The sequence below is a fragment of the Eupeodes corollae genome, chromosome 1, assembly GCF_945859685.1.
Source record: "Eupeodes corollae chromosome 1, idEupCoro1.1, whole genome shotgun sequence".
NCBI lineage: Eukaryota > Metazoa > Arthropoda > Insecta > Diptera > Syrphidae > Eupeodes > Eupeodes corollae.
In genome coordinates this window covers 107,989,750-108,016,752 of record NC_079147.1, presented here as the reverse complement: position 1 = coordinate 108,016,752, position 27,003 = coordinate 107,989,750, and the positions used below count along the sequence as shown (strand labels likewise).

Sequence of the window (27,003 nt, the reverse complement as noted above, 5' to 3'; positions counted from 1 at the left end):
TTGGAACAAATGTACATTTAATATAATGTAATGAATGTCGGCAAAAGTAATTCAAAATACTTGCTTTAAATCGGTCTAAAATCACTAGGTCATATATTTTATTTCGGTCAAACCGAAACAAAGTTCCTTAAACGTTATCAAACCAAATTATTTCCTTCGGGTCCTTTTATCCACAGAATAATATTACAAGCCCGCATGCAGTATGAATTTATTTTTTTAACAACTTTTCAATTTGTATTATTTCAGATAACTAATAAGGATCTTCGAATAAAAGGAATACTTGGTAATGACTCACTTTTTTGAATGGCTGAGCTGAAAATAAATCTTAAAAATCAAAATGGATAAAAATAAACTCAAACGGTTTCTATCGCCTTGCGAAGTTCAGTTGGTAAGTTTTCTTTGTTTTTAAGTTCAATCTTAAATTATGGTGTTATTAAGAAATTAATTTGGAGTTTAAGAACTGACCATATATTTTGTTGACATCTTTAATACTTCGAAATTGTTAAATTTGGTAAATATTAATCTTATAACTTATTTTGACCTTTTTTTTAAGAGTTTAGCAGAAGTGCGAGTAAATGAATAAATATTAAATAATATATAATACAAAAAGCATAGACATTTAAAAAAAAACTGAAACAAAATGTAATTTCCTTAAATTTTTGATTGATGCATATTTAATTTAGTACAAAATAAATAGAGTTTCAAGACCATAGCAAGATTTGATTCCACTTTTAAAGGTTAAATTATATGAAAACAAACACAAATTTGAAGGTCGAAATAATGTTCCTCGACTTCCACCAATATAACCATTAACTGAATCGATTTCTTTAATGTTCTGATAATGCTTCTATTACTCTAGAAAATTATTATTTTTCAATTAAATTAATTATTTACTGCCATTTTGTTTAGGTGACATCTATTAAATCCTCTGTTTGTTTATTCAGTTGTTTATATGCCAAATCATCATGCGCCCATTTTATGGTAGACTTGTTGGCCTTTCACAGTCTTGTCTTCATTGTTTAGTAGCCAAATTTGAGACGACCGGTTCAGTAAACAATTAGCCCACACCCGAACGTTCCAGCAAGATTGCCCGAGAACATCGCCGCGATCCGTGAAGTGTACAGCAGAATCCGAGGCAGTCTATTCCTTTCCAAGAAGTCGGCCTTTCGCATTCTTCAACTTGGCTAACTTTGCGTCGGGTCTTGGGTCTTCACCCGTACAAGATCCAACTGACTTAGGAGCTCAAAATTCCATGACCATAGACAAAGCCGTAAGTATGCTGACTGGGCTTCGATTCGTTTGGAAGAGTTCTCCAATTTTTTATACTAACTCAACTGACAACTTTTTTGTAATAAAACGCGGAAACCTACAAACACTTTAAGCAAGACAAATCGACAGACGTGATGGGATTTTATCAGTAACTTACATCCCAGCCTCTTTTTTAATACCTATAGTATGAAAATCACCCGAGATGTCCGAGTTGTGCCCAGAGACCCACTGGCAGCCTTGCAAACAGTCCATCAGGAATGCTGCAGAAGAAGTGCTAGGTTTCTCACAGCCGCCAACAAGGAACCTCTGGTTTGACTCCGAATGTGCTAGGGCAAATAAAACTAGAACGGAGGCATACATATTGTTTCAGCAAAGGAGGACACAATCTTCCCGCCAGCTCTACGTCAACAAGAGAAGGGATGAGAACCGATTGCTCAGAAAAAAGAAAAAAACCCATGAGCAGCGTGAAGTCGAGGAGATCTAGGGATGTTTTAACAGGAAACAGGTGCGAAGCTTCTATAGAAGAGTAAAAAAAAAGCAATATATTCACTAGCCGCTCTAGAGCCTGCAAAGATAAGGTGGAAACACCGTAGTCGAAACGCAGTCAATGCTAAAAATCTGCAGAGATCATTTAAACCAGCTGCTAAATGGTGATGAAGTCAACGATTCCACCAGCAAGCAGCCACTTCAAATCCATTTGGTTGACGATCTAGAAAAAGCATGCCTGACGAATGGAACTTAAGCACCATCTGCCGATCCATAAAAAAGGTGACCGCCTTCTCTGCGGCAACTACATATGAATTAGCCTATTAGACATCGCATAAAAGATCTTGTCCAGCGTAATATGCGAACGCCTGAAGCCATTAACTGACGAACTAATTGGCACTTAACAGCGTGGCTTCAGGCCTGAAAAATCTACCAAATCTACGCCAAATCCTGGAAAAGACCCAAGAACATAACTTCGAAACACAAAATCTTTTCATCGATTTTAAAGTAGCTTATGACAGTGTAGACAGGAACAAACCATGTTGAGTTTTAGTATCCCTACCAAACTGATACGACTTATCAGGATGACGCTGGAAAATGCTCGTTACTGTGTCAAAATTGGAAGAGACTTGACAGAAACCTTCGAAACTCCCAGAGGACTTCAACAATGCGATGCGCTGTCATGTAGCTGCTTCAATATTGTTCTTGAAACATCGACGGGAAAAACCAAACGAGCAGTGACAGGTGCCTTCTCTAATATCGAGTCTGAGGCGAAGAAAATGGGTCTTGACATTAACGAGGACAAAACGATGTATTTACTGTCGTCAAATAGAGTTGATTCACATCGTAGACTTGGTCAAAATGTGGCAATTCACAGGTACAACTTCGAGGTGGTAAGCGAATTTGTTTATCTGGGCACTGCTGTTAATTCTGCAAATGACATCAGCGCGGAGATCAAAGGTAGAATTACGCTTGCTAATCGCTGTTTCTATGGCCTAAGTAAGCAGTTGAGGAATAGGGCCCTATCGGGAAGTACCAAAGAGACACTGTACAAAACTGTAATAATCTCAGTCTTGCATCGACTCTCTCCCAGTCGGATGATGTATTTCTTGGTATCTTCGAGAGGTCGACCGTCAAAACAACATCTGGTGGAGAAGATATAATCGGGAGTTATACGAGCTGTACCGCGACTTTCCACTGGTCAAAAAACTGCCTGTTCAACGCTTAAGATGTCTAGGGCATGTAGAGCGAATGAACATCGAAGTTCCAGCCTGTAAGGCCGATGAACGTCAACTTGGTATTCAAAACTAGAAGCTAAAGATCGAGTTTTTAAGTTCTTTCTGCATCGTTCGCCGATATTATCTGAAAAACAAAATGTATTTAAACTCGATATCTCCACTGATAGATTACAATTAAAATTTCAAACAGAAGCACAAGACTGTTGTAATTTGGCTTTCAATCGAAAAGAAGTTGTAATTATATTAATTGTATGTTTAATTTGTTTATCTCATCTACAAATGTACATTAAATATCTATTTATAAGTTTCCCTTAACCATATGTGAACACAAATTAAAAGCTTGTTTAGAAGGGAGAAATAAAAAAAGATAAAAGTTTATTCATTGCCACATAATTGGTCTCTAAGTTTTATTTTCACTTACAAAGGAACCTGCGAAACCCACGAATGCAACCATTTAATTACCTTGAACCTTGCCAAAGTATTTTTCGTTCCCTCAAAACTCTACGGTATAGTCAGTGGTAGTTGTGGTGGTGGTGGTGAGAACTAGAAATAACGCCAGGAAATAATTTTATATATTTAACCACAAACCCGGGCAGCTTTTAATTACTCAAATTTTCTGCAGATCTCCAAACATGTGTGTTTTATACGAAAGTAGGTGATTCAATAAAATGGTTTTCTTTGGTATTAAAGGGAAATAAAAATAACGAAGCCATTAGGTAAATAGTTTCAGTGACGTATATTTATTCATTTTTTCATCATGAGTTTTGGGTGTGCATTGGAACCAGAACGTTTTTTAAAGTAGTAAATATAGGTTGGGTTAATGTGGCCTTCCGTGATGGAGAAGGACACACTTAGGCCAGTTTAATGGTCCATTGTGATAACACATGAATCTTGAGGTTGTCTCTAAGCTCAATGAAACAAGTTTGAGTACTTTACGAAATGTGAAATAATGATTATATTAACATGATTGAGTTTATTATAGAAGAATTCTCCTAGGTAATTCTTACGTTTTTGAGCTAGCGCATGGCGTGTACGGGGGAGATAAAGAACTGTTTCCTCCTCTTCTTCATCCTTACAGTTTCTGCAAAAGTCGTTTGATAATACGCCTAGCTTTTCTATTCGACAGTGCCTGATTATGACACCTATTGTCAGGAATATATGGGAACTGCTTAGAAATAGCAAGCACCTTGGGAGCTTTTAAATCTAGTGTAGGCCAGATTTTTTTCGTAATATGATACGTGGTAATGTGATGTTATTCCACCTGATGTTTGTTCTTTTTATTTCGTCGTGCATTATCAGGAATCGTTTATATGTGGCGATTTTTAGAACGGGTTGTACTGGATCATTTCTGTAAAATGTATCTGCCTTTCAACTTCCTAGAATGGCTATATGGCCCGCATCCTGCAAAGGCAAATTACACAGTTGTGCCATCTTCATTAAAGATAATAGATAGTTATAGACTGTTATAGAGTTTGTAGAGACAGATCCCAGGGATTACAATCTTAGGAGAATCAGATATCAGAAGTTCAGATAGAAAACCCCGAAAATTAAGTTGTTGGTCGAAGACATAGCTCTTGCAATGTGACCTCGAACGGGTTTTATAACGAAATTGTCAATTCAGTTGATTCGTTGTAGAGGACCTCGTTGGAATAGTAATGCACGTAAGGAAATCCGGTTGTTCGATATAAGATGGTACAGCATCGTAAACACTGCCGCTCGAACACCCGAAACTTCCATCTGGGAACCACACAGGACAGCCATAAACGATCATCGGCAGTAGCAAATAACCTTCACTCTGAGGTCAAGCCGACTACTAAAAAACAGCCGTTTCATCACTAAGGCTGACCGTGAAGATCAACGATGACCATTTTGCCCTCGTGGTCGTAGCAAAATGAGTCCGGAACAGAATTGTCTCCGACTTCTGGACATTTATTTTCAGTTTCCAGTTGTCGCAATATCGCTGAATCTTGTCGAAATGACGCTGCAAGAGAATTCTAATAACCTCAACCTTTCGGGCCGTTCTGTACGCAATTAGATCGTCGGCGTACGCAATTGCCTTGGTAACACTACTTATCAGATCGCTGGTGTAAATGCTGAAGAGAATCAGCGAATTTACCGCTTTCTGTTGAAGACCATTGTTAATTTGGAGTGTTGTGGTAGAAGTTACATTGCCAGTTTTGACAACAAACTTTCTACCGTTAAGCAGATCATGAAATATATACAACAATGGTTTGTTTATGCCAAGCCTGCTCAGTTTTAGGTAAAGACCCTCTAACCATACGGTGTCAAAGGCCTTTTCCAACTCAACCAGAACAGCACCTGTGCATTGTTGTTTTCATTTATTCGATTGGATATCAGAAACGAGCTTAGACGCAGCAAGAATTGTGTCATGGGCCGCCTTGAACCCGAACTGTTTATCCGGAATTATTTTGTTGTCCGCAGCCCACTTAGTCAGAGCCCTATTAATGATCTTTTCGAAGACTTTGCTGATGCTCGGAAGAAGACTTATCGACCGAAGATTTGACGGGTTGGAGTTGTCCTTTCCCTTTTTCGGGAGAGGATGAACCACAGCGGTCTTCCAATGTACTGGATAAAATGCATTATTCAGTGCATTATTGAAGAGCGTGGTGTAAATGTCAATTGCTTCCATCGGTAAATGTCTTAATACAACGTTGGATATACCATCGACACCTGCTGACTTTTTGTTTTGTATTGAATTGAAGATGAGCTGAAGTTCAACCTTCGTCACTAACAAGGGACTTGGTCCCGTTTGCTCGGCGATTATGCATTTGCCAAGAAATCGTCATTGAAATGCAATGAAAGGTAAAAGTGATTAAGTGGGGATCTGTTTTCCAGGTCGTGGTTGGGGCGAATGCTAAAATTCACCTTGTACACTTGCTGAAAAGCAGCTCACACGGGCTTCACTTTTTCCTTCGGATCTTCAATTATGTAAAAGTAACCGTCAAAGATGGCTTCTTCTGGATCTATTTGCTCTGTCCTGAGTACGTCTCTGTTCTCTTCAGTTGTAGGGAGTTTCAGACACGAAAGGTCATTATCGTTCTTTTTCCTGAATATCTTGTTGATTTTAGGGAACATACTAGGGTCACTCGAATTTACTGACCCGATCTTGCGGTCCCAGTACTTGTTAAATAATAACCTGTTGTTCTGCTTAATCAACAGATTGACATTTTTAATTGACGAATTAAGTGTCCTAACCTCCAGGTCGTGTGGGTCTGTAAGTCGTCTGTACAAGTTTTTGAGTCTTGTCAGTAAGCCATCCTCACTGGAATTAACTGACCGGATCTTGCGGTCCCAGTACTTGTTAATTGATAACCTGTATTGTCTTTAATCATAAGATTGACCTTCTTTATTGACGACTTCAGTGTCCTAACCTCCAAGTCGTGTGGGTCTGTAAGTGGTCTGTAGAAGTTTTTGAGTCTTGTCAGTAATCCACTCTTGTGCTTACGAAGTGCGTCAATAGTCACGTTTTTGTTAGCATCCATTTGGTCCCGTTCTTTGTACTTTTTTACTGTCCATTCCATCTTTCGTTCTATTGTTTCGTCCATAAGTTGTAAATGTTGGTCAATTACATATTACTGTATATTACTGTAATTGTAAGAGTTCGGAATCTGCATTACGGCAGCCAGTCCGCAGGCATCACTGTTCTACTCGACTGTCTTTAAGCAGTTTCGAGGGTGATTCCCCACTTTGACAGTAACTGTCAGTCTGGTGTCGTACAGCAAAAGATCCAGAAAGGAGCCGCTTTTTGGACACGATAATCCAACGTACTAACTATCCTGCCACGGGTACTACAAATAATAAATATTTTCAACAATTTTGTAACTTAATGTTCGAAGATTAATTGCGCCGTGAAAATATTCAAAAATTCTCATACATTTCAAAAATTAAAGTTGAGCAAACTAAGTGAATTGGAATTCCCTGTTTTTTCCCCTTAATGTATTCTATTCAATCCCAAAAGGTAAAACATTAGGATAGCCCATGTAGAAAATAAGTTTTTCTTTTTCCCAAACTAACCGAAAAAAAAACAACAGAAAACAAAGTGAAACTTCATGTTACAACCAATTTATAATCCCTAAACTTTTAATAGTTACCACAAAAATAATATTCAAGTTGACTGTGAATTTGGACCTGAAAAGTGATGTGAGAATTAATTGCATATACAACAACAAAATTAAAACTATAGAAGGCGGCAACTTTAATCCAAGTCCAAATAAATATATGGATTTAAAAAGGCTGTAAGACAATACTTCAAGTTCGTCTTGTTCTCCTTCGGTTTTTCATCTGCAGAAGAGATATATTCATTCTTTAATTGCGGCACATCCTTTGCAGAAACGTTTTATTACATTTTAATACTTTTACGTAATCTAACCTAACCTAACCTATAACCTACAACCTACAACCTACAACCTACATATTTTTCTTACCTGGTTTTGTCTGGTTTGGGTGTAAATAACTTTACGTTTCGTTTAATTAAAATCTAACTTTTTACCATCTGCTCCTGCCAGGTTCTTTTTTTTTGTGAAATTTTCCCCCATAAAGTCTCTCATTGAACTCAACCACTTAAGCCCAAGAGTGGGTATTTTCAAAAAACCTTCCACGAATAGCTTCGTTCCTACATACCACAATCCAGACCCACCTATACCTATATGTATATAAATAATTTTCCAGGAATGAATGTAATCAAGAGGATATCTGGTAGCTCTTGTGAAGTACACAGCACTAATCAGGTTTTTGTTCCTTTTCATTAACTTAGCTCTCATCTTCGCCGTCGTCATAGTCATCGTCATCGTTCTCGGAGGTTTGTGCGATAGTCCTGGGCCTCTGGTCGGTTGGCCAATTGCCTCGGATTCAGATGCCGACTCATTTCGAGGCATTCAGCTAAGTCAGCAACAGTTCAGTATATGTACTTGTACATTGGAAAACTCATCTCCGGGGAAGAATCCTTAATCAATTCATAGCAGACATTCAAATATCACCCATTTACCATTGGTGCACAGCATCCAGAATCAGAACATCACGGCCATCAGTATCAGCAGAGCAGAGCTATATTATCAGAGCAGATCGTACGAGTGTAGTACAGGGATTTCGTTTCAATCTTAATATAGTTTTGTTTTTGGAATTTTATGTGTGACGCTAGCGGTATGGCGATGATGGTGTTGGCAGCGTTGCGGACTGTGTAGCCTTTGTTTTTAGATATGCCATTTCGAGCACCTTATGGAGCGTAAAGTTGAAATAATAAGCATTTAATGACGCCTTTCTCACTTTATACCTCCATAAGTCGACAATTTGTGCGCGTTTGTATGAAGTTGACGTTTAAGCTTCGGGTATAGTAGCGAGCTGCTCTCGCTGGAGGAATATTTTCATTTTGTGGAGATTCATTTATTTGGCATTGAGAATAAATGAGGCTGCGACTGTGATGAGTGGTAAAGTGGTCTAACCCATTTATCAACTGAATCAATAACTTACCTCCTAAATTCATAGTAAAAGCTACGCCCTCCATCTTAAGGGGTTTTTTTTCCAAAAGAAGCGTGATTTAAATGTCATGAATCTTTTAATAAGACCTATTTAAGAGTAAAAAGGAAGCTTAACCACTTTTTAATTCACATCCATCAAACTCTTATATAAGGCAGGCAACTATTAAATTTTCAACTTACGAACGATTAAAATAAAGTATTCACCTGCAAAATCGTAATACAAAACAAAAATAAGGAGGCCCTAAACCATAAACCATTAAGAGAACTTTTTAGCTTTCATATAGCCCATTATATTCGACAATAAATTTAAATAATTTTTATTTCTTCTTGATTTGACACCACCACAAGCTCCAACCTTACTTCTTCGTTTTCTTCTTCTTTATCTGGACTTGGACATCAGTCCAAAATAAATGAATTGCTTTTCATGTCAAATACACGTCAAGTAATGCAAAAGAAAGATTAATATCAATCAGTGATACCATAATGGACTTTCCTTAGTACCAAGGTATGCGTTGCGTATGCGAGAAAAATTGGTTTTCTTTTTGAATTTTTGTTTTGTTTAATAAAAGAAGTAATTTTGCATAAAATTGTATAATATACATTTGTATAGAGGTATTCAACATTTTTTGAATATTAAAAAATTGTTCGAGTAATTAAACAAAAACACGGACTTAATTGAAAGAACGGTGCTAAAAATAATAAATTAGAGGATGAAATGAGACTCACACTTATAACTTCCCATTGGTGCCCGCTAAAATATTTGAAATAGAAGGCAATTTTGTTGTCGCTTTTCTGTTGAGATATATTCGAGAAGGTAGCGCTACAGTCCTGAGTGCACTAGGGCCTCACTCAACAAACTTTTCCATCCAGCTCGGTCCTTAGCTAGTTGTTGGGGTCACTTCCCATTTGTGCGCCCGCCTGATCCGCGGTCTTCCTCTACTGCGCTGTGCTGTGGATTCGAAGGCTTTCCGGGCCGAAATGTTTGTTTCCATTTGTCCTACACGAACCAGCCATATCAGTCGTTGGATGTTTGTTCTTCTGGATAAGTCTATACCCGTGGCATGATGGTTAGTACGTTGGACTGTCATGCCAGAGGTCTTGGGTTCGATCCCTGCCTCTTGCGAGAAATTGACAAATTCTCAAAATGTAATTCTTGTCATAAAAAAGTAATTTCTCAAATTAGACATTCGGATTCGGCATATAAACTGCAGGTCCCCTCTATCCCTGCAATTACTCCCACACAGGAATGGTTGAGAGTTGTAAGTCACTAGGCCCTGGTTCTTTACGGACTGTTGCACCACCTAATTTATATATAAGTCTATGCCGCTGTACAGCCCGTTGAGCTCGTCGTTCCATCCACTCACTTTCTATGCATACGGGACCCAATGTTCTTTCATGCTTTTTTAATAATCCAAGCTTCCGCATAGCATAGCAGGACAAGGATAATGATCTTATATACTGACACTTTGGTCGCTCAAGGAAGGGCTTTACTGCTCAATTGCTTTCTTAGCCCATAGAAACAGCGGTTAGCAGTTTTCTGAATTCATAGTAGAGCCTAGGTAGTCGAAGTCCTTGACTTCCCCAAAGTTATGTGATGTGAAATTTCTTTTTTTTTCACTATCGGCCAAACAATTCTGAGGTTCCATTCATCGGGCAGGCTTTCTTCCGACCATATCTTACAGATAGATTGTTGCATGCTCCTAACTAAATTATCTCCAACTTCTATGAAGAGGTCGGCATCTAATCCATCTGCTCCAGCGGTTTTTTAAGACTTCAGCTCAGATATGGCAATCTTTACTTCGGCTTACTCGAGAAGACAGGATTATTGGCTTTCGTCGTCAAGATTGAATGGATCATTCCGCCCGACAGCGGAATTCAGTTCGTTGTTGCCGTTATACAGTCTGCAGAAGTGGTTCTTGCATATCCTCAGCATTAACTCCGCTTTCGTATATGCAGCCTTCGGTTCGAGGTTTATGTACTTGTGAATTTGGTTTCCTCCGAACTTCATTTCTACTTTTGAACCTCTCAACATCTTCGACAGCACTCTTCTCAAGCTCTCTCTTTTTCGCTCCCCTCTCCTCTTCTGCTCATTGGACCCGGGAGGAACTCTTGGCCTCCTGTACAGCGGCGTTTTGCGTGCCTGTTGTTTGGTTGCAATTGTATGCCAACATTCCTCATCAAGCCAGGGGTTTCTTGTTGATGGTTGTTTGAAACCCAGAACATCAGAGGTGGCTTCTCTGATTTCATCTTGCCAATGTAATGAACCTCGACAGAGGTTACTTGTGACTTGGTCAGGGAAGGATTTGACGATCTCTTGCGATTGTAGTCGTTCGACGTATTCCCCTGTTTGGCTTCATTCTGAAAACCAGAAGTGCTGCCTTACTACGACGAGGTATTGGTCCGGGTCGATGTTAGTTCTTCGATATGATGCTGGAAGCATGTCTAGCGTCGATTGCAATATGGCTACGATGACTGTTGACCCCCGACAAAATCGATAAGCCTGAATCCGTTATCCTAAGTGTTGTACTGCAAATTGCTTTTTTCCGATTATTCCACCAAAGATGTCTACCTTCTTAACTTTGCATGAAATTGATACAAAATTAAAAATTCGCATGACCATAAATTACGGCAAAAAATACTACAATGTCCCAATGGTAGTACAAATTTCTGGTCATTTTTAAAAAATGTGCGTATAACACTACGTATTCGTCGGTTCCAATTCCAATGACATTCCCTACCTAATCCCAATTGTTTAAGGCAATTTGCTTCCGGCACAGTTTGCTGTTAATTCGATGCTGCCAGTGAGTAACATGACTTTGCCAGTACTTGAAAACGTTAATGATTCTATGGGACGAATCTTCTTTCGCACTCATTCAGTTTGTAGAGTACTTAAAAATCATGCACAACTCACAAATCCAATGGCCCCGATAGTATCCCCGCTATTGTTTTGAAGAGGAGTTCTTCAACGCTGGCAAAACCTCTGCGTAAGCTTTTTCATCTGTCCTATGCTACAGGTCTCTTCCCGACTGGATGAAAAAAAAAACACTTTTCCAGCCTGTCCCTGAAAAAGGCGAATCCTCCTCTCCATCTAATTATCGTCCAATAGCACTTACATACATCCCTTCTTTCCAAGGTCATGGAAACGCTGATCAATTTTCAGCTTAAGAAATATTTTGAAGAACGGAAGCTTCTTAATAACCGGCAGTATGGCTTTCGTTGCAATAGGTCCACTCGTGATCTCATGGTTTATCTCACCGAACAGTGGAACAAATCTTAACATCGTTTTGGAGAAAGTAAGATAATTGCACTTGATATTTCAAAAGCATTTGAAAGAGTTTGTCATCAAGCTCTTTAACTTACGGACCGTTCCATTCATGTAGTACTATACGGGTTCAAATTTGATATTCACAAAATGAACGCTGGTGTTCCCCAGGGCTCCGTTTTGTCTCCGACTCTCTTTCTTATTTCTATAAATGATGTTTTGTCTTAACCTTCTAACCCACTAAATTATTTCGCTGATGACAGTACTCTTAGCTTTTTATATTCGTTTTTAGATTCTCATCCTTGTTCTTCGGATGTGGCCTACCAACGGCAGCGTATGATAAACTCATAAAATTCTGATCTTGAACGCGTTGTCCAATGGGGAATCAAAAACCGTGTAGAATTAAATGCTTCGAAAACTCAATGCTGTCTACTGTCGCAAAAACGTAACCCCCCAATGCCACTATCCATGAGTGGTACTTGCATCGAGGAGGCTGAAGAGCTATCAGTCCTAAGTATGTGCATTACAAACCACTTGTTGTGGAGTAATCACATATTTGACATCGCCAAAAATGCTCTTAAGTGTTTTAGTTTTCTCCAACGATGCAAGAAGTTTTTTAGCCCTTCTGATGTGGCTATAATTTATAAAGCCTACATTCATCCAAAACTTGAGTACAATTCCCATATTTGGGCAGGTGCTCCTATAACTCATTTTAGTCTCTTGGACAGAATTCAAAAGAGAGCTCTAAAAATGAACGGTGACCGTTGTCTAACTGAAACTTTTTCATCTCTCGAGCACCGTTATAAGGTTTCATGTCATGGAGCACCAACTCCTGCAACTTACTTAAGCCTCTTAGATTGATTGGTGATATTACCATCATAAGATCATTTACGTCACTTGAACATCGTCGAAATGTTTCTTGTCTCACCCTCTTTTACCGTTACCTATTTTAATGGTTTATGCTCTAAAGAAATAGCCAGCTGCATTAGTCCCCTTAAACAGTTCAACTGTAATACTCGTAATACTGTAATACCCTCGAGCCTAACATCGGTCGTACTGTGAAGTACAGAGATTCGTTCTTTAGCCGTACTATGCGAATGTGGAATGCCTTGCCACACTCTGTCTTTCCCAGCTATTGCAATATTCAGGAATTCAAAACCAATGTGCACCGACATCTCCTTTCAACCCCTCTCTCCCTTTCCTAGTGCTCACACTATGTCTACATAATAAGGGTAGTATATCCGTTTGAGTGTGCGATTATTATAAAAAAAAATGTCTCTCATTATTTTATTGTTACTCAATAAACAATGGTCTAATAAAATAGCCAGTTGCATTCCTATCCTCCAACAATTCAGCCTTAATACACGTTCTTTTAGGAATGCCCATCAGTTTACCCTTGAGCCCAATTTCGGTCGTACTGTAAACGCACTACACGAATGTGGAATGCTTTACCAGACTCAATATTTCCCACTTATTACAATGTGTAGGCATTCAAAACCAATGTGCATCGGTATCTCCTTTAAAATCCTATCCTCCCTTCATAATTACACGCACTGTGTACAATCATTATAAGGGTATTCATATCCACTTGAGTGCGTGTTCAATAAAAAAAACTCTCTAAAAGTATTAATAGCAACATTGTTATACCCCAAACTATTAAACTTCCCTGAAAATAAAATTTAAAAAACTATGATGTTATTGGATATTTTTGTTTTAGCCATTTAGATGTTTTAATAAAGCCCAAATGCCTAGGCTAGGCAGTGACATAAAAAGTGGGCTGTATATTCCTTCTCGTACTCGTTATTGCAGGCTTTGCACATATCATCGGTGGTAAGCCGACCCCTACGACGCACTCCCCCCTTTGGACTTCTAGATATCTATTAAGAAAATAAAATGCTGGACACGTTAATATAAATTATTTAAAATTTAGTGAGAACGTCTTCGTTTCGAGGAAGATCAATATATGCAACGTCCATTACTCTTTTGCCAAATTACTTCGATTCCAAACTTACTTAGTTCAATTATTGTCCCTTACCTCCAAAAACATGTTTCAATTTTCGATTTCAAATGCAAATATCTAAGATTTCCCAACTGAACTGAACAAGTTTCCATTATCGAACGATACGACTAAAATTAGGATTAACCTTCTTAAATGTTAAAGTCATTATAGCTACCTATTAACTTATAAGTTACAACCCAATATTAATTTTCTCCCAAATTTAAAAATAAGTCATTAAAGTATACATATCACCACGAAAGAAAAAATTCCAACCATATAATTATGGCATTCGAAAAGAAACACAAAATTATAGATTCTTGTCTAACATTATTTAGTCATGGAAGGCAGGCCACACCACACACCATCCACCAAGTTAGTTATTTTTTGACAGAGTTATGTAAGATACACCATAACAGTATAACTATATTATATATAAGTCATAATACGGGCTAATAACAGTATTATGCTGACGATTTTCGTATATGTGACACGATAATATTTTGTAAGAAAAAAGAAACTGATTGAAGTCGCAGGCAGTGCCATTCTTCCACCATATCGGGGCCTCCACCACCGTAGGGGGCGAGAACCTTTTGTAATTTCGATAAATTGAAAAGCACCCAAGCATAAACTAAACGTATCATAAGACGTACCATATTAAGGACACGTTTCAATGTGTATGTCTTGTCGAAGTGGATGTGTGTGTGTGTTTGGCTGTGTAAATTTTCCTCAGTCTCTTAGGAAAAACTGAGAAAATTGCACTTGAATATTATTTCCAGACTGGAATTGAACACATGCTCATTTTCCTTCATGCCCTCTAAAATAACGAAGACAAAATAAAAACACTTTACCCTTCAATTTTTGTTGTTGTGGATCATCATAAAATATTGCAGGAAATATAATCAATAAACCGAATAAAGGCAGACACACATCAGGCAGCCTTTATATGAAAAAGAACATTTATGAGCTTATACTTTACCTATGAGTTATTTTAGTTTTCTTTTTTTATTTGAATTTTTCCGCTATAAGTTCAAATAGAATGTTTTCTAAAAAAATATAAACAAAAAATAGAAACATTACTTACAATACATATACATGTAACTAAGTACCTACATTAGGGTGGTTCTTATTCGATCTTTGGCATTCCACAAACAATATTGCACAGTAATAGGCATAAAAACTTACGTCTTAAGGCTTCAAGGTCGATTTCCTTGATATGCACCAAATGAATCGAGATCCATTTCATTGAACAAGTCAACTGGTTTTATATCCGAAAATAAAGCTAAAGTTCGAAAACTGAAAAGAAAGGGTTTTTAAATTGGCGCCTGTAGATATTTTGTTCGTTATTATATCCAAATCATCATGTCACGATTGAATAGCGTTCAAATGACGAAACCTTATTGTCAAAATGTGTGTTCGTTAACGCAAACGTTGCGCGAATTACGCCCATTTTACGGTAGGGGCCAAATTTGAGACAACCGGTTCAGTAAACAATCAGTCAAACCCGTACTCAAAAGGAACGCAACATCGACCGGGAACATTGCCGCGGTCCGTGAAAGTGCACTGCACACCCTACGGCAGTCTATTCCTCGCAGTCATCATGTCACGATTGAATAGCGTTCAAATGACGAAACCTTATTGTCAAAATGTGTGTTCGTTAACGCAAACGTTGCGCGAATTACGCCCATTTTACGGTAGGGGCCAAATTTGAGACAACCGGTTCAGTAAACAATCAGTCAAACCCGTACTCAAAAGGAACGCAACATCGACCGGGAACATTGCCGCGGTCCGTGAAAGTGCACTGCACACCCTACGGCAGTCTATTCCTCGCAGTGCACAACAACTCGGCCTTTAGCAGACTTTAACTTGACAAATTTTGTGTCAGGACTTTAGCTTACATCCGTACAAGATCCAACTAACCCAGGAGTTCAAAGCTTATGACCATAGACAACGCCGTTTGTTCGCTGACTGGGCTTCGAATCGTTTGGAAGAGGACACAATTTTGGCCGAAAAATCATATTTAGTTACGAGGTGCATTTTTGGATAAATAGCTGTGTTAACAAACTAAATTGTAGGGTATAGGACAACACCAACCTACGTGACCCAAATTGAACCATATGGACTTAGACGAGATATGGTTCCAGTAGAAAGCCGCTACGTGCCACACAGCAAACGCAACATCTACCCGCCCTTATTGAGAAACCCTATACTTTCAAAAGACATACTTAAGAGTTTTTTAAAATGCTGTGATACACGCTCAAAACGTCGCCGCCGTATCCCAAATGCATACCGTACCGCACTATTAATTGCAACAGTTGGTTTTTGCTTACTTTCGTTGTCAGAAATGCAAACATAAGAACCTAAAAGTAGACCAAAGCGTGCGAAGAACGTAAATGTTCGGTTGAAAACTACACCTTCAAAAGTTCTTTGTGGTTTCAAAAACTCCATACGATAAGAATATAAGATGGAAGGAGAAAAGTATTAACGCTCCAGCTTATTCCTAGAAATAACAAAGCATTTTGATGCCATGTTTTTTCAACCTGTGCTAACTACTTCAATGTCTTCATTCAAAGACTGGAATATGTTCAATGAGTCCCAATAGACAAGTTATGCGTAATTAAGAACCACCAGCGTGCTACAGAATTGTGCAGTGTTTTTCAATAGGCCTTTCGACTATCCTCTATACAACCATTTTTCTTATGGAAGCCAGACTGCCTGGAAGTTAATAAATTTTCATGGTTAAGAATGTTTTTTCAAAAACTTTGGAGAGAAAAGGTAGGATAGATATCGGCCTAAAACCATCACAACTGGACGATTTAGGCACTGGTATAGTTTTTTTTTTAAATTGAAAACGCACTTGACCAAAAAATTTAAGCATTAAGGGATGCATTTGATAAAGAGCTTCTGCGTTTAAATTAATAGAGAGGACACTTTTAAACTCATCTTTTGAACAAATAGTAGTAAATTTAAACGATCATTTACTTAAAGGTTCTGTATTTTAAGCGGTTGCTGCAGTGGTATTGATAGTGCTGTTGGAGATAGAGCTGCAAACGAATTTCGGGCTCAAGCCTTCAATCTGATTATTTCGCTTAAGTAGCTTCCCAATTTGTTTGTTGCTTTGACAAATATTAAAACGAGCACAGGAAAACATAACCTTTGCTGAACTTATAGCTAAGACCGTTTTGTTTTGAAGTAAACAGTATTGTTAATAAAAAATGTCAAGACGAAGTCTCTGCATTTGTGCTTGGAAGGGAGCTTTTAGCTTTTAAAATAACAAGCGTATCGAAAAGTCTTACAACTTAAAACAGCACTATGAAGTAGTTTATGTTTTTGAAATCCCGGTGTTCAAAGGTATTAGTGTGAATATCTTCTTGAAAGTCGAAGGTTAGGAAAGTTATTAAATACGAATTTTTAACAATAAATTCATAATAAAGGTAGGTATACATGTTTAGTTGTGAACTTCAATAACTTTAAAAGTAAATCGTAAATTAAACGTTCTTAGAAGTCCTTAGATGACAAGTTTTAGCAAACTCAAGAGGGACAAAATTCATAATAAATGGATGCACTTTTTAATGTACCGAAGAAATCGATTATATTCTGAGACTTCAGCAATTTTTAAAAATGATACCAAAGATAAAAATCGCAAGACTGCTTTAAAATTAATGGGAAACAAGGATTGACATTCGATTGATTTTGAAGTTTCAGTCCCAAAATGAATCCAATTTTTGTTCACAGAAACCAATCAAAATATTGTTTAAGGGAAACATTCACTAAATATTGTATTGTTTTTAAATGCTGGAACTGATAATGAAGGTGGTTAAAGGGCAGTTCTGGCACTAACATATATTTACCGAAACAATCTCTGTCGATCCACCCTTTAAGCAAGGAATTCAAAATTTAAAACACTTACTAAGCCATTTGATGACAAGCACCCACTCAAATTGCAGCTCCATAGCCAAAAGAGTTTCTAAGATAAGAAATACGTTGCAACGCACTCTTACAATTACAGTAAGATGCGTTGGCCTCCTTTCACCAACGCCTTAGCGAGCGAACTTCGTTCGAGTGCCATACCCCCACCAAACAACATAAACATGACAAATACAAATTGACCAACATTTAAAACTGATGGACGAAACAATAGAACGAACGATGGAATGGACAATACCAAAGTACAAAGAACGGGACCAAATGGACGCTTACAGAAACGCACCTATTGACGCACTTCGTAAGCACAAGAGTGGATTACTGACAAGACTCAAAAACTTCTACAGACCACTTACAGACCCACACGACTTGGAGGTTAGGACACTGAAGTCGTCAATAAAATAGGTCAATCTAATGATTAAGGACAATAGAGGTTATCAATTAACAAGTACTGGGACCACAAGATCTGGTCAGTTAATTCCAGTTACCCTAGTATGTACCCTAAAATCAACAACTTATTCAGGAAAAAAAAAATCGATTATGACCTTCCGTGTCTGAAACTCCAAAGAACTGAAGAGAACAAAGACGCACTCCGGACATCGTAGATAGATCCAGAAGAAGCCATCCTTGACGATGACTTTTACATAATTGAAGATCCGAAGGAAAAAGTGGAGGTGGTGGGAGCTGCTTTCCAACAAGTGTACAAGGTTAGCATTCGCCCCAACCACGACCTGGAAAACAGAGCCCTACTTAATCACTTTTACCTTCGAAGTGATATTACACAATGGCGATCTGAGAACCGTGGTTTCATGCGGTTCGATGACGATTCCTTGGCAAATGCCATAATCGCCGAGCAAACGGGACCAAGTCCCCTGTTAGTGACGAATGTTGAGCTTCAGCTTATCTTCAGCAGGTGTCGATGGAACTAAGACATTTACCGATGGAAGCAATTGACATTTACACCACACTCTTCAACAAAGCACTGAATAATGCATATCATCCAGTGCATTGGAAGCCGCTGTGGTTCATCCTCTCCCGAAAAAGGGAAAGGACAACTCCAACCCGTCAAATCTTCGGTCGATAAGTCTTCTTCCGAGCATCAGCAAAGTTTTCGAAAAGATCATCAACAAGGCTCTGACTAAGTGGGCTGCGGACAACAAAATAATTCCGGATAAACAGTTCGGGTTCAAGGCGGGTTATAACCGAATTCATGCTTCGTCTAAACTCGTTTCTGATATCCAATGGAATAAATCAAAACAACAATGCACAGGTGCTGTTCTTGTTGATTCGGAAAGGCCATATGGTTAGAGGGTCTTTACCTAAAACTAAGCAGGCTTGGAATAAGCAAGCCATTGATGTATGTATATACTTTATGATGTGCTTAACGGTGGAAAGTTTGTTGTCAAAAGTGGCAATGTAACTTCTACCATACCACTCTTAATTAAAAATGGTCTTCAACAGGGAGCGGTGAATTTTGCCGATTTTCATCAACATTTACAGCAGCGATCTGATAGGTAATCTTACAAAGACATTCGCGTACGCCGACGATCTAATTGCGTACAGAACTACCCGAAAGGTTGAGGTTATTAGAATTCTCTTGCAGCGTGATTTCGACAAGATTCAGCGATATTGCGACGACTGGAAACTGAAAATAAATGGCCAGAAGCCGGAAACAATTTTGTTCAAGACTCCATTGGCTAGGGCCACGAGGGATACCTGCAAGAATTTGCGCAAGATGGTCATCGTTGATCTTCACGGGCAGCCATTAGCGAGCAAAAGTAGTAAAGTACGTCGGTATATGGTTAGATCAATATTTGTATTTCGACAGACACATAAATGCTGTTCTGACAACTTTCAGGGTAGTGTTTACGACGCTGCACAGGCTAATATCGAACAGCCGAATATTCTTACGTGTATTACTATTCCAACGAGGTCCTATACAACGTGGCTCGAATCAACAGAATTGACAATTTCGTGCCAAAACTAGTTCAAGGTTACATTGCAAGAGCTATGTCTTCGACCAACAATTTAATTTTCGTTGAAATGTGTATACAAACACACTGTTACTTTTTGTAAAACATTTATATTTTTAAAGTAACGTCTTATCATACTTTAAGGACCACCTTAACGTATTATAGTCTAACGTTCATACAAAAAATAAATAACAACACAAATCATAAGATATATGACGAAGATGATATCGAAATATTTGCTTTGACTTTTACTTTGAAATTGTGATATAGACTGTAGACTGTGAGGGCTCAGTGGAAGGAGGGGAGGTGAAAATACATAGGGATTACGTGAGGTAAGTTTTGCATGAGAACAAAAATCAAACTTGAATCTTTAATCACGCACAACAACACGCACCTTCACAAACTTACATTACAATAATAAATCGAAGTAAAAGGAAACATACACATTTCCTCGTATATAGTTTATTATGTAGCAAAACTAAGGGAAGTAATTAAAATCTGTTTTGGAACTTGTAGAATAGAGGTTTACAGATTTTCAGAATTGGAAATAATATCCTTGACCTTAATATTCTAATTATGATTGACTTTTTCCTGAACGATGATTATCGAAAAACTTAACACCTGCATAGAAAGACCTCAATTATTCAAAACCTAACTACCATTATTATCTGAGTAATTATAATTATTTTTCCGGGAATTCTAAAAAGTTTTTTGATTTTAAATTAGAATACAAATCAGATATGATCCTTTTTGAAATGTGAGAGAAATGTGATAGGTGTAAAGTTAAACAAAAAAGTATTATACTGTCAAAATGTGGTGGTTTTTGATATTTGTGGGAAAAGCGAACTTCCATCTAATAATATGTTAATCAGTTGTGAAATTTAAAACATTACCTTTTTCCAAGGTTTATAAATACATAATATTATGGAAATATGAAACTTTTGTGCTTATTAAACATCAGGTTAGAAGATAACTCTCAGTTTACCTTGAACGTAATAAGCGCCATTTGTATAAAAGCATAACGTGAAATATTTTTGTATTTGATTTTTTTTTGTGTAACATCGTGGATAAAAATAATCTTTATGTTTTGTTGCTTTACAAGGAGTAGATAATATTTTTGAAACTTGTTGTGTTTACCGAAAAAATGGATTTCTTCATTTATGATTCACAGTGGGATAGAAATTAATTTTATACGAGCAAAACGAAGTCTTTTATGTTATCGTGAATTGTTTTATACTTCCAGTTTATTTATAGTATATTTAACAATGTTACGAGTACTTCAAGAACTGTAATTTTTAGAAAATAAGTTTAAGTAGGTCTAGATGAATGTGCTACAAAATGGGTTCCTAAAAACCAATCGTCAATCTTTAACAATTAGGCGGCCACTTTAATAGTTATTCTTTCAAAAACGCTCTGATTACAGACAATTAAATATGAGTCTAATCACACTGCGGTTCCTTGTAATAATTTTAAGTTAATGTTCCATTTAATATTGAACTTACTGGTAAATTGTACACAGTCAATTAATGGTCCACTAAGCCTTACCAGTGCCTTAATGGAAGACATGTCTTTAACATAATATTTCTGGCTTCTATCCATCATCTATTGACATCTACAATCAAATGAAAAGCTAACTAGATGAGAAGTTTAACTGAAGGAGAGCTAAAACAAAAAGGGGTCCAAGTGTGGAATGCTCCAAAGTTTAATAAGACCGGGAATATTCCTTTCAACTAATCCAGCGATGTCAAGCTGTGGGAAAAATGCAGATGACTCGTGGACAATTTTAAGTGAAGAATCGCTGAACTTAATATTGGATACTAATTTTACTGGAAGTTATCTAACCGCAACTTGCAACAATCATATTGGTTTTTCAGTTTATCATATCCACAAGGACAAAGTTTCAATGGGCTCTCAACAGCTTCAAACCATTTAAATCTGCAGTCATCTCAAACGCCAGACGTACTGGAAGTTGTAAGCGTTTAAAATCGAATGGTAAATCCGTTTGAATCATCGGTATTCGCGGCATCAAGACATCCTCTCGTTTGTATTTTCCTTTTATGATTGTTGCCTCAATGACGTTATTGATCAGTTTTTTCACAGACAGTCTTGTTCCATTCCATAGTCGAGGTTGATGTTACGCAGCATGATGACAACTGATCCTACTTTTAACTGCAAACTGTTAGGTGGTAATCCAGGCAATTCAATTTAAAAACACGGTGAGATAGTTGACTAAGTCATCCTGGTTAATAACGGTGTCGACCAATTTGAAGGAAACCAACTGACTTGGAATAAAATTCTGAATGGTCGCATCGAAATCCTTGACATCTTTATTTTTCGCTCCCAATATTGCTCGTTCACCCAGCCAATTATGGTTATTGAACTTTTGCGCTATATCTAGGAAAACACGCTAAATAAGCTCCTCTTTTGAATCTGTGATGTGACAGAAATCTGAGGGTAATGTGATGAATCCGGTTGAGGTGTCCATTGCAACTTTATTATTTCCAATATCTAACAAGCGCTTCTGAAACACATTTGCAGATTCATCATGTTGCAAAAATATTGGCATGTAAGTTGCTAATTGGAGTGTCTTTACGTGCTGATACAAATTCATTGATTTTAGGCATGCATTTAGTTCATCAGCAACAGTCGATCGGGCAATAACTGGAGAGTCTGACGAAAATCACCTGACAACAGAATCAAAAATATTTTGGTTGTCACGAAGATCTTTTAATGTTCTATCCAGCTCCTTAAATGACCTCTTATAGACCATTAATTAATTTGCATACCTGTAGGATCTTGGCCATTACGCTATTTTTGCCGACTTTGCAAATTGTTGTTTCGGTGATTTGCATATTTAATAGTAATTTCAAGGCAGAATGCGCAGTTCGTCAGCCATCTAGCAGAGTCGCAGCTATTCGAGATGAAGCTAACGCTAGAGCAATATCATTTCGCGATCTGATCCTCTCCAAAAGCAATGACATTAAGAACGTTTTCCGGTTTCCTCCGCGAGCTTCAAGGAAATAAATTCCTCGAACATTCAGCAAAAACAAACGCAAATAATATCATTCATCGTTATTTGGATGTACTGTGTAGATTCGACCCAGAGCGTCTGAAGAAAATACATTTGGATGTCCTTCAACAGGTGTTCCTTGTTTTCGACGCTGAAACGATTTCGATGATGCATTCCATATGTAATAGCGTCGCATGTCAGCATACGTGAGATAGCTTTTCGCACATTTGATTGACTGCGAAGACCTAAGTCAGGTCGTCTTCTCCTCGACTTCGTAACGTAATTATTCAAAGTGAGAACATTTTTCGCTCACTTAACAGTAACTTAACAGTAAAGTGTCACTATCACAAAATATCAGCAAAAAAAAAGAGCCACTACTCGGAATGTCACTATCACAAAGGATCACAAAAGTAACGAAAGTTCTCGCGCATGTAGCGGTAATCGTCACTCACAAAGATAGAATATCATAACTATGATCATAACACAATATCGTCAATCGTAATACTTTTTTCCGTGTTCTGATTTTTTTTTTTTTTTGGAGTTTACCATAATAAATAAATCTCCTTGTTCTGAAGTGCGACAGAATGATTGACATATAAGTTGGTTGTCAAATCTTATGTCAAACATTATGGTTGTGTTCAGAAACTTTATTTATGACAAAACTTAAGATTTATCAAACTTAAGTTACATCTGAAGTTAGCTAAAAATAAGTTTCGAGAAGCCAACCAGATTTATTGGAAATCAGTACTGCTAATAGTTTATTAGATTTTTTCTCGCGTTTGGGACTCACTTTTGTTTATTTTCGGGACGCAACATAAGATCCTCCTATCTGCACTATTGGCAGTAATCCAATAAGGGTATCGGTTATAACGCCATAAATAATCGCGGGAAAAACTAGTACCATTGTGACATTTCCGGTACCGTATGGGGCTGAAGGCAATACTGTCTCGTCAAACGTACTATGCGCCCTTGTGTTACAAGCAAAGATTTTGGTACCATACAGTATAGTACATAACCCCATACTTATAGGAGTTGTTGCAAGACAATGTGGGAATATCACCGATACTTTTTTAGTATGGGTCTCAATGCCATACTAGCATTGTCATAAATGCCATACACTTCTTTCCGCGTAGGGGCTTTGAAACGTCAAGAAATGTCAAAATGTTCAATTTGAGAATTCGGACCCATTAAAATAACTTGCTATGGGAAGTTAAAAAGAGCAAATAGAAGAGCACTGAGTAGACATCCTGCTTTACTCCATTAAGTGATTTTAATGGTTTTGCATATGTTTTGCCATCCTAGACTGCAACTTCAGTATCTGTGTACAAACAACGGATTATTTGAATGAATTTTGCTAACACTTTAAGTTGTTAAATTTTTAAAAATAAAGCATTTCGATTCACCAAATCAAATGCAGCTTTAGAATCGACAAACAATGTGGATACTTTTTTGTTTCTGGCTTGAAATGCTTTTACTATTAATGTTAAAGTAAATATGTGGTCAACCGTCGAATAGTTCTTTCTAAAGCCTGCTTGAACTTCTGTAAGAATGTTGCTTACATCCACCAAGTTTTCCAGCATGTTAATGAGAACACCACTATTAATAGTAGTATCCAACTGCATTTAGATCACCTTTCTTATGGATTGGAAAAATTATCGATTTTTAGAAGTAGTAGACGGTACATCAGCATTATCAAAAATCTTATTAAAAAGTGTATGTGGATGGTAATAAAAAGTAGGCGTTGCATTTTTAAAATATTCGTAGGGTATTCCATCTTCACGTGGGGCTTTTCCGTCCTTGGCTCTTTAGAGAACGAGTTGTATTTCATTGACTGATATAACTGAGTCCAATATTTCATCACACACGAGCGGCTGTGAGTATTAGAAAGTAGCTGTTGGGTTGATTTGAAAAATATTTTTGAAATATTCAGATAGACCATCTGTGGAAACCTTAAGCCATCTGTGTTAACCGTTGATTTCTTTTGCCATTTTTCAGAACTGATTAATATGTAGACGTTTGGTCATCAAAAAGATAACCGGAAATATTCTTTAAGCAACCATTTTAACTGCCAGATTTAAAGGAAAAATGGTCCTGTTGCCACGTCTCTCAATGATACCGTCAGATTCTACCATACTCTTCAGAAGGTTACAGTTTTTAATTTGATTAGACTTTGCCATGTCTATAAATAAGATACAAGGCCAAACAATGTCCTAAATTCACGTGTAGTAAAACCATCAGACCTATTTGTTTTAGCGAAAGACAGGTTAACCAAAAATATTGTGCAGCGATTATTGCTGAATAAAATTGAACTTAAAAGTATTTTTAATTTAAAATAATAAATAGTATTGTTAGAAGATTTTAAACTATCCGCCCTAGCTATTTCATTTATATGTTTATCTGTCACATGTTATTTACTAAAAACTTTATAATATTCTCATTTGTTATAAACTTGAAAACATATAATAATACATTTTAAATTTAATTCTTTTGTACTGATTTTTGCGTTCAAAGTCCTTCACCTTCAAATCCCAAATCAGTCAGATCTTATACCAGCATTAAAATTTCCATCTTCGTTTGTAAATAATAATTTTATTGTAAAAAGTGGTAACGGTAGTAGAAAATCAGTCAAAAACGTCGCCATGTTTTCTTATAAATGGAATCTACGTAAAAAAGCATGGTGATGTCCATTTTTTAATTTTCTCTCTCTATTCCCCTGAAATAGTTTACAGCAATGTAATATACAAAAAAAACTTAGCCGAGGCAACGCGTGGCCGGGTCAGCTAGTTTAATAACTAACCTTTTAATTTAAAATAAATAAATGTTATATGGAAAAGTAATACTTATCCGTTAATTTAACTTAGGACCATTTAGAATCCTAAGACCTAAATCTATCACAACCATAAAATAACAATAATCATTTATTTAACCAAGCATAATAGTAATTATTTCTACGAAATTAAATAAAGAAGAATTTCCAACTGACTTAACAGCTTTACAAAGAATCTCTAGGTTCCTGATGTTTTGCTTAGTCCCACATATTTTCATTTCCTTCTGATGATTTATATTTTTTTGTTTTTCAAATATTTCCCATATTTTATGTTTACCAAAGCAAAAAGCTGTCATAGTAACCCCGCATGTCACCTGTTTTTATTCACGCGTATTTTAATAATTATTTATAACTCCAAAAGGTGTTTGTAATACCTGTATCTACCTACTTCCTACAACATATATGTATATAGATACTAGAAAGGATAAAAAAGTAACATTCAAATGACTCGTTAACAAAATAAAAAAAAATAAAACAAAAACAAAAACACAAAATTTCAAACTGGGAATGTTAGGTACGTATTTAGATACGGATGAAAAAGTGCTCAAATGAAAAATCTTATTTGGGAATCTGGCATTGTTGGTATAGGGTAGGTAAGGTAGGGCTAGGGGTAGCTCTAGCTAGGAGGTATATATGTATGTAGTATGTGGTAACAAGAGGAAGAACTTTGTGTTTTTATTCCATTTGGTTTCATACAAAGGACAATAATTTGCCAGTAGCAATGTTTACGTAAAAATCTCACAGGATAAGGATTTGCATAAAGGCTTGGATTGCGCTTCTGTTTGGCTTAACAAATCAGTGTTGTTGAAAGTACTATAACATGTCACAGGGGAATTACTTCCTTCTGTGTTTGTTTTTATTAGCATTAGAATAGTAACTTTGTAGTGTTACTAAAAATCAAAAAACTCTTTTCTAGGATCAAAATAAACGACTTGAATGATTTTCAATTTAAATGCCATTTGCATTCATAAATCGTTCATATTTGATTCATAGAAAATAATGGACAAAATTGTTTATGTAAAATTTGATATCTAATATTTTGGTTTGGCAGTTCCCTGAAAACTTTGGATATGGTACAGTGAAAAATTATCAAAAACAAAATATCCACAGTAGAATAGTTTTTATTTTTGAAAGTGATTGAATTAAACATTTTTAAGAATTGTAAGAAAATTATATAAATTCAGACCAGAACTAATTATGACTTAATTGAAAAACAAGTAAGATTTGTAATAATTCTCAGAGTTTAGAATACGATCTATTCGCTTTTACTGCAACATTGTTAAACGCCACTATCTTAGACATAGAACTTTTTGATCAAGTGTTCTTTATTTTCAGGACAAATTGTCAAATGAATATAGCAAATTCAGTAATTGGTGGAGTCTTTATAGATATTGGAAATAATTTGTATACGACTTTCATAACATTACCTTTTAACCTGACAATTGCAATTATTTGCTTTCAAATATCGCTGCAATCAAAAGATGTTTTTGTTTTAAATATCTAGACTCCTCTAAAAAGCTCAG

The 27,003-nt window shown here is 36.8% G+C and overlaps 1 protein-coding gene across 2 annotated transcripts in view; it reads left to right on the top strand.

Annotated features, from left to right (window-relative positions):
- Positions 1–27,003, top strand: part of LOC129954051 (octopamine receptor Oamb) — a 229,329-nt gene that overhangs the window by 117,529 nt on the left and 84,797 nt on the right. For both annotated transcript variants that reach the window (XM_056067693.1, XM_056067694.1), the window contains exon 2: positions 247–388. The gene's annotated coding sequence lies outside the window, so the exon portion shown is untranslated. The remainder of the gene's footprint in view (positions 1–246; positions 389–27,003) is intronic.